Source organism: Gadus morhua, chromosome 13 (genome assembly GCF_902167405.1).
Source record: "Gadus morhua chromosome 13, gadMor3.0, whole genome shotgun sequence".
Taxonomy (NCBI): Eukaryota; Metazoa; Chordata; class Actinopteri; order Gadiformes; family Gadidae; genus Gadus; species Gadus morhua.
This window is the reverse complement of record NC_044060.1, coordinates 26,570,260-26,579,280: the sequence shown is the minus strand read 5'-3', so window position 1 is coordinate 26,579,280 and position 9,021 is coordinate 26,570,260. Positions and strand designations below refer to the sequence as shown.

Here is a 9,021-nt window from a genome sequence, read left to right as displayed (position 1 = left end):
TAGTGCAGAATTTTACCCATGTAGATTTAATATTCGCAAAATGTATTGTAATTGAACTACAGCAGTTGAGCTAACTCCCTCGCAACTTGCACCGAACCACCCTGCACCGTCCGCCAGGTGGCCTCGACAAACGTCGGAAAACGCAGACAGCTTTAGACGGAGACACGGGGTCATCCACCGGCTGCCGCGTGCAGACGAGCGCCATTCCTGGCCGCCGTGAGGCGGAGGAGACTGGGGGGAGAAGAGGGGGCCGACCACGACAGGCGCGACGCCTTGAACTTCACCGGGTCCCTTAAGGACGTCTGAACTTAGGGGGACGAAGGCCTGCGAAAGGCCTGCGACGCCCCAACCGCGGAAGAAAGAGGGGCCCTGGAGGACCGTCCCTTGGTTCCGATTGATTGCCAACGCGACTCTCAGACAGGCGTAGCCCCGGGAGGAACCCTGGGCCGCAAGGTGCGTTCGAAATGTCGATGATCAATGTGTCCTGCAATTCACATTAGTTCTCGCAGCTAGCTGCGTTCTTCATCGACGCACGAGCCGAGTGATCCACCGCTAAGAGTTGTAATTTTTTTACAAAAGAGCTAACTCCCTCCTTGTGCACCGGTTAAAACCATGTGCACCATTTATTAATTAGACATATTATTTTAGCAGTTGAACCCCGTGTCTATTTGAACCATCCTGGTTCTCTAATATCAATGTGCATGACACAACCAGTGTCTATTGCACTCCTGTCTTGCTACACAAAACGCATGAAAATAGACAGAAGGGCCCAGCAACCTGGAAAAACATAATGTCTGTGAGTGTTAGGCATTCGTTCCTGCTTATACTGCCGCTTCCTGAAGAGAAAAGAGAATACTTGTAGTGATGCAAACAATTAAAATGATGAATGCCGGGCATCCATCACTGCTCGGGTTGCAAAGGCCTGAAGAGAAAAGAGAATAATTGAGTACAAATGCAAACATTTATAGATCGTTTCAACTATTAATGTTGGTGAATCAAAAAATAGTGATTACAACCTACACAAATACTTGCGTGTTCTGCCGATATCAACTAGGGACTGGCCCCCCGTATTTCAGCACCCAGACACACACAGACCCTCAAATATACAAACAAATATACTAAATTTACATTCTGGTTCCAACACATGACCAGGTGTTTAGGGTGGAAGGGAGCAAGGGGAAGAGAGAACAATAAGAAAAAGCCTTCAATTGAACTAATAATAGGAAGGGGTATGGCCTTCTTCTTTCAACAATATGAATAAGGAAGTGAGGGGAAGAGAGTGTTTGAAGGTACAGACTAGGTGTGTAGGGGTCGTGCTCTTTAAGTTGCAGGTCGTGCTCTGTTTAAAGTTTAAGGTCGTGCTCTGTGATCTGCAGGGAAACCAACAGGTCTCTGCCTAACAGGTTGATGGCGCATAGGGATGTATGAGATCCCTCTGTTCCAGTATGAATGTTAAGTCAAGAGGGGTTTTGAACGGCTTTTTAATGGATTACCCTATTGCTGTAAGGCAAACTTGGGCTCGCCTGGTGGGGGCAGTCACTTAAGGGGATTCTTGAGCTGGATGAGGGGAAAACAGTAGTAGTTCGCTTCTTGGAAAGCAGGGGGTCACCCAGTTGGGGCTTATAATGGTTATATTCTTGTGGTACAGGGGGAGATGTTGAGATGGAATTGGGAATACTCTCGTGTGAACGAGTAGGGGGAAGCGTCGAGATAGAACTGGGAATAGTTCTGTTCTCAACCAGTGGTGGGAGGCGTTGAGATAGGACCTGGAATGTGTCTCTTCTCAACGAGTGGTGGGAGGCGTAAAGATAGAACCGGGAATAGTTCTCTTCTCAACGCGCAGGGAGATGTTAAGTTTGGGGGGGGGTTGGCTACATAGACTGCTAAGAACTACAAATATGGCGGCGGGGAAAACTACAAACAAAGTGGAGGCTTTGAAAAGCAGAGGGTTGGTGTATTTGTGAGGAAGGGGGGAGGGATACAGACCCTGCTTATCTCCAAACAGAGTCAGAGACAGAGTCAGACAGACAGAGACAGAGACAGAAAGACAGAGTCAGACAGACAAACAGAGAGTTGTAGAGGTAGATTGGCGTAGGTACCGGCGTTGGCCAGCAGGGGGAGGCGTAGAGGTAGATTGGGATGGGTGCCGGCATTGGCCAGCAGGGGGAGGCGTTGAGGTGGGGGAGGGAGCTTCGGCACGGGGGCTGCGAAGTACTCAGAATATGACGTGTTGGAAATCACAAACTTGTCTATCGTTAAAGAAACTCCCTCGAGTTCTAGCTGTATGATAGAAAGCTGTGGTAATCTACTACCTATGGCCAACACTTAAATGACAATGTACACACTATCCGCACGCCGCGCTGCGAGTGAATCCGTCAATAAACAAGTACCCCTGCGGGAAGGGGACGGGGGTTCCGCGACAGGACCTGCGGAGAGGGAGGAGAAAGGGTGATAAAGGGTAAGGGGGCTGCACGCCAGGGCCTGCGGAGAGAGATGAAAGGGTGGGGAAGTGGGGTTTACGACAGGATCTGTGAAACGGGAGATGAAAGGGTGGGGAAGGGGAGGGTGTGTCACGACAGGACCTGTGGAGAGAGACTAAAGGGTGGGGAGGGGGAGGGTGGTGTCACGACAGGACCTGTGGAGCGGGAGTTGAAAGGGTGGGGAACGGGAGGGTGGTGTCACGACAGGACCTGTGGAGCGGGAGTTGAAAGGGTTGGGAACGGGAGGGGGGTGTCACGACAGGACCTGTGGAGAGAGAGATGAAAGCGTGGGGAAGATGAAAGGTTAGTGAGTGGAGGGGGGCGTTGGAGGTGGATTTAAGCAGGAGATTAAAGGATCTTTAGGGGCAGGGAAGTGACCTGGAGACAGGGATAAAAGGACGTGGGGTATCAAAGGCCAGTGAGGGGAGGGGGCCGAAGTGGGAGATCAAAGGAGTTTTAGGGGGAGGGAGAGGAGGAGAGAGAGAGATTAAGGGAGATGGGAGAGAGAGAGTGGGGGAGAGAGAGAGCAACACCCGAACTGGGTATCCTGTTGCAATTGTTTCAGGAAAACAAGATGGCGAGAATGAGTTTTTAGGGGGAGGGAGGGAGAGAGATTAAGGGAGATTAGGGGGAGGGGGAGAGTGAGAGAGTGGGGGAGAGAGAGAAAATTAACACCCGAACTGGGTGTTGCTGCTATTGTCTCAGGCCAGTGGACCATGCGGTCTTTACAAAAGACACGATGGCGTCTACCGACCTGCAGAACAGAGTCAGAGGCACTCAAACCACAAGATGGCACTGGTGGTTTGAACAAAAGGGAATAACAAAATGCGTTAATCACCTTTTCCGAGAGAGAGAGAGACAGAGACAGAGACAGAGACAGAGAGAGAGAGAGAGAGAGAGAGAGAGAGAGAGAGAGAGAGAAGGTGCAGCACATGAACTGGGTACCCCGCTGTTATTGTTAACCATGCGGTCCTTACACAAAGCAAGATGGCGCTTATCGACCAACAGAAATGCGCCAGAGGCTCCCAGACTTCAAAGATGGCGTTGGTGTTTGGAACAAAAGAAACATACGTCAACAAAACCCGCCGTTTCTTTAAACACCGAAACCACGTGCTTCACCCAATGCCCGTGTAACAAAACAAAGTGCGTTGCAAATTGACCGAGATATTGTTCGGGCAAACGCACTGTATTGGATCCCTGTAGGAAGTATGAGATGCCACGGGGTATGAAGTATGTTCGTTTCCACGGCGGGTCAGTGAAGCATGCAAAGCAGTTGGGTTAAAACTGCTCAAGGTCGCCTCTACAGAAGGGAGATTACTTTAGAAAAAGATGCAGAATGGTGTTACATCAACCGTGCTGGGGGGAACCGATCCCATTCGAATCCCTACCGCTTATACAACATGCGGTATCGCCTCAGGGCAAACAAAGCCTAAGCCAACGGGAGAATATGCAACCAATTAATAGAGTAACTAGACTATCCGACCAGTTTGCACCGCTCCGTAACGGCGATCAACCGAAATAGTCGGCTATAAATAATACAATAGTGAGTAATCCGTCCCCTCACTATTTAACAAATAAACCGCTGTAATCTGTCTCCAGACGGTACAAACATCAGGCCTAGATGGGAATGGATACCTTCTATCTACATTCCCATAAAAAACACACTTCTGGCCCCTTGCTCCTTGAATATAATTATTTAATTAGGGGTCCAAGCCAACAGGTTGGAACCCTATTGTTTTTGTAAGGATTATTAGGGGTCCAAGCCAACAGGTTGGAACCCTATTGTTTTTGTAAGGATTTTTCTTTTTATTATACTTCCTACCAAGAAAGTGGTACCACAGCCCAAACCGTAAATGGTGCACACACGCCAATTGCTTGACTAGATCCAGGTACGTGAAGACTATGCAGACGACAAAATCCAGACCTGCCGGTCACTAGGTGGCGCTATACCAAGGAAAACGCGTTTGGGGCTATAACTCCTACACCGAACCTCCGACAGTCAATAACGTTGTACGCACAGATTCACTGGAGTCTGCTGCATCTTTTGGCATAGGCCACGCCCATTTGCGTCTCGAATTTTTTTTCACAAAATCGCGAAAACCGCTAAACTGTATTTTCGCTACTCCTCCCACATTTCTTGACCAATCAACACCAAACTTTGCAGACGACATCTTCAGACGCACAAAAATAAATAAATTGAGGGGAGATACGTCATCTCCAAACATCCGGTGGAGTTTCGGCGGTGTGGCGGATGCGTTCTACGCATAGCTGTAGACGTCTTCAGCTATGCGTAGAACGCTTCTGTTCAGTAGACACTGAACAGAAATAGTATGTAATAAGTATTCGGATTCAGCCCAGGTCTTACTGAAGGCATTTAATGGTCAAAATATTATTAATAAATATTCAAATATATTCGAATATTAATATTAATAACCAAACGAACTTCGAATATGATTTTTGGGCAAAAGTCAAAGCCCTAATGCATATAAACACATTGGAGCTCCTCACTGTGTTGAAAGTGGTCCAACACTTTGCCCCATTGTTGACGAATCAACACGTGATGATCAATGTTCCCCCTAATTTTTCATGTGTCTGAGCATACACACAATCTCCCTGAGCATTACTTGGACCACTGTGAGCAACATCAGACGTGCGCACTGTGGCCACACCGGTATCACACCTGTCCAAAACCTAAGATCATAATGTTGCATGGCTTATTAAAATAATCAAATGACAGCAGTCATTTTTGTTAGACTACTTTTAATATAAGTGCTTTTACAATGAAAAATACAAATCTTGTTTGTCATGAGCTAGTATGTACATCAGAAGAAAAATAAAAGTGACCAGCTGTATAGTTAAAGATACAAAAGATACAGTTTAGACAGCTTCCCACCCCCTCCCCTCCTTCAATCAAAGAACATTTTCTAACATGTTGGACAAATAAAACTTTTGAACTTGAACTTCTCTGCCTAGAATGAGGCCGTGATGGTCCAGGTGCACAGAGAACTGCTGCCACTTCTGGGTCCAGGTCTGCACACTGGGACTCCAGCTAGAGCAGGAAACCCACCAGCAGACAGAGCAGACACAGACAAGGAGGGATACAATTAACACACAAAAACCTGAGATCATAACAAGTTACAGGGCTTATTAAATAATCAAATAACAGCAGTAATTTCCGTTAGATTACTTTTAATTAGGGCTGATCTGGGACTTAAATTTCACCTTATTTTTCCCGTCTGTCCTTCTCACTTTGTCCAGGTTGATGGCCCCGTCTGCTTGCTTTGACTTTATGCGCATCAGCTGGTCCAAATGTGCCACTTCAAGACGATTTCTGGATGCTGTTTTGATATGGTTCATCAAACTAAAGCCTCTCTCACAATCTTCACTGGATGCTTGAAATGTGCCACAAATATCCACAAGCTGTGAGATCCCCTTTAGCTCCTCACATCTAAGTGTTGCAGCCACCATATCTGAGAATGTGCTGATTGACCCTTGTTTCAGTTTTTGCTTCATTATGTACTTGAATTCAGCATATTCACTGCTAATGGCCTCCATAGAATGTGGGTGATGGAGAATGGCTTCATACTTCTTTGCCAGTGTAGCAATGTCTGTTGATCCATACTCAAAACTCATGTCTGAGCTCAATGCTTCAATGTCCAATGCAGACCACTCCTTTAATTCATCCTCTGGAAAACGAGCATCCAAGGGATCACAGAGCTTACGAATAAAAAGAGTAATCTCAGCTGTATTTCTGGCATCAGCTGATGAGGTCCTCATCACCTCTTTGACACGGTCACTCCACTGAACATCCTTCTCATCGTTCAGGTATTGGGAACGCAACTTCTCAATCTTTGCTCTTGCAAAGCATTGTCCTTCCATCACAGTCAGGTTGCGTCTATGAAAAGAAAGGCAGAGTTGTGCCAGCTCGCCCAAAACATCTCCCAGAGCAGTGAGAGTAACTTTGAACTTTGAATCTCTCAGCTTTTTGTAGCAGTAAATTGCCACTGGATCTCTTATCACAGGATTCTCTCTTGCAGTATTCTTCAAGAACAGTGTAGTTCCTCAGAACAGCATTCACAGCTTGGTGCCGCGACAGCCATCGCACTTCGCTCAGAGGCCTGAATGACAATGTATCCTCATCGAGAATCTTTGCTAGGTCCTCGATTTTGGCCCTCTTCGCAGTGGACCGAGAGAAAGTGGAATATACAGTTCTAAGAAGAGTTTCCACATCTCGCATCAAAGGCACATCTTTCCAGGCATCATCAATGCCCAAGTTCTCTCTATGGGCCACGCAATGTTGTTTGGTTAGGTGTGGAATTTGCCGCTTTAATAAAGCTGCAACTCCGTTGTTCTTTCCTAGCATTACTGAGGCGCCATCGGAGGTTAGCATCACCATTCTCTGAAAGTCCAGTCCATGCTTGGAGTAAAACTGAGTGATTGCCTGCACAATATCGTGAGCAGTGCATGCTGCCAGCTGGATGATGCTGCCGAACACAGTTTTATAGTTGACGTCATGTTCCTCCCTGTATTTAATATATAGGACTAGCATTTTGTGCACTGTTATGTCTGTGCTCTCATCTACTATCAGGGTATGCCAGGGTGCATTTTTAACATTGCAGATCGTCTCATTCTGCACTCTCTCATTGATTGAGTGCACAAATTCAAAGGCATAATTTTTGCTTCGCCATCCTTCTGGTATACTCACATACTTTGCCATGTGATCGTGGATTTGTTGAACCGACAGCATTGATGCATTCATTTTGATGGCGAGTAGAGTGTTGTCGATGAGAATTTTTACTTGGATTTATTTTTGTGTGACAGCTCGTTCCTCTTCTCTCGATCTTTTGTGCTCTCCTGCAATAATGTACCGATCCCCATTCCCATGTTGCGTCTTCGTACAATTCCAACAGCATTCAAATGACTTTTCTGCTGAATGTGACGCTTGAGGTAGTCCAACTTCCATTCAGTCCACAATTTTCCCTCCGAAAACTCGCCCGTTACTTTGGCTTCACAGCATGTTTTACAGAGCAGCCCCTTCTCGCTCGAAAGAGAAAAAATCTCGTCCAGTTTCACCTCTTTTTCTTCTGTTCGCACATACTCCGACAGCCATTCCATCTTAAAGGAACCGCATTTCTTTTTACCTTTGTGAGTGGATGTGCCACTACCCGTTCGTTTCGCCATCGCCGCCGCAACATCAGCTACACGCTAACATGCTAAACAGAGGCACGTACGCATAAAGCGCATTGATTGGCTGCGTGATGTAAATACACGTTAGCCGCATCATGTCATTGGCTGGACACAGTGCTAGTCATTGTTTTACCGTCACCTGTCACTCACTGAGTTCCATTGCAAAATGGTACAGAATAAATTGTTATACGTTTATTTTATTTACATTTCAGGTTAGATTTAATTTTATGCGCTGCATAAATTTGCTGTGCGCGGAGCACGCGGGAGTGGTGCGCGATTGCGCACTGCGCAGCTTAGAGGGAAAATTGGTGATGATTCGCACGGCCAACAAGGCGACAGCAGCATACATAAATCGCCAAGGGGGCGTGCGCTTGGCACAGCTGCTGAGCATAGCGAGACAGCCGTTATGCTGGACGCACACGCACTTGCTCTCCATCAGAGCGGCGTACATCCCCGGTGTCCTGAACAGAGGGGCCGACATAATGTCGAGGGGGGTCCCCAACCAGGAGACTGGACTCTGCACCACGATCTGATCAGTCAGATACGGAGCGAGTTTGGGAAGGCAGAGGTCGACCTATTCGCCACGCGGGAGAACACACAGTGCGAGCTGTGGTTCTCCCTCAGTGCGAAGGACAATCCCCCAATCGGGTTGGGTGCGTTCACAGACCGTGGCCGAACACACTCCTGTACGCTTTCCCGCCCGGCCCCCTGATTCCCCAAGTTTTGGACCGAGTCCAAGAGGAGCGGCTGTATATGATTCTCATAGTACCGCAACGCACGAGTGCACTGTGGTTTCCCTGCCTCCAGCGTCTGCTCTCGGGGCCGCCGAAGGAACTCCCTTGGCGGCGGGACGCTCCCTCACAGGCAGGGGGAGCAATCATAGATTACCCAGAGATCGGCCAGCGTTTGTGGGCCTGGCGGCTGAACGCGAGCGTCTAGAGGGTCTCGGCCTCTCCCAGGAGGTTGTACGGACCATCCAGGGTGACAGAGCTGATTCCACCAGTGCGTGTTACTCGGCTAAATGGGCGGCTTTCCAGAAATGGTGCACGGAGAGGGGTTGTGATCCCATCTCCTGCCCTTTGCCGCGTGTGCTCTCTTTCCTCCAGACACTGATGGAAAGAGGGCTGGCCTTTAGCACGGTTAAGACGTGCGCGGCTGCTGTTTCATCATGCCACGAAGGCTTCGGGGATAAAACAGTTTTTAGTCACCCCTTAATGAAGCGCTTCCTAAAAGGTGTGAGGAGAGAGAGACCCGTGACGCGCTCTCTCACTCCACAATGGGATTTAACACTGGTGCTGCGCACACTGGTTAAAGCCCCATTTGAGCCCCTTGACCGGGTGCCCCTCAAGTTTGT

At 48.0% G+C, this 9,021-nt stretch overlaps 1 non-coding gene across 1 annotated transcript; it reads right to left on the bottom strand.

Annotated features, from left to right (window-relative positions):
- Positions 1-407: 407 nt before the first annotated feature.
- On the bottom strand, positions 408-561 carry LOC115557898 (5.8S ribosomal RNA). Its single transcript, XR_003979277.1, has one exon. It is a non-coding gene; the product is annotated as a 5.8S ribosomal RNA (ribosomal RNA).
- Positions 562-9,021: the final 8,460 nt, after the last annotated feature.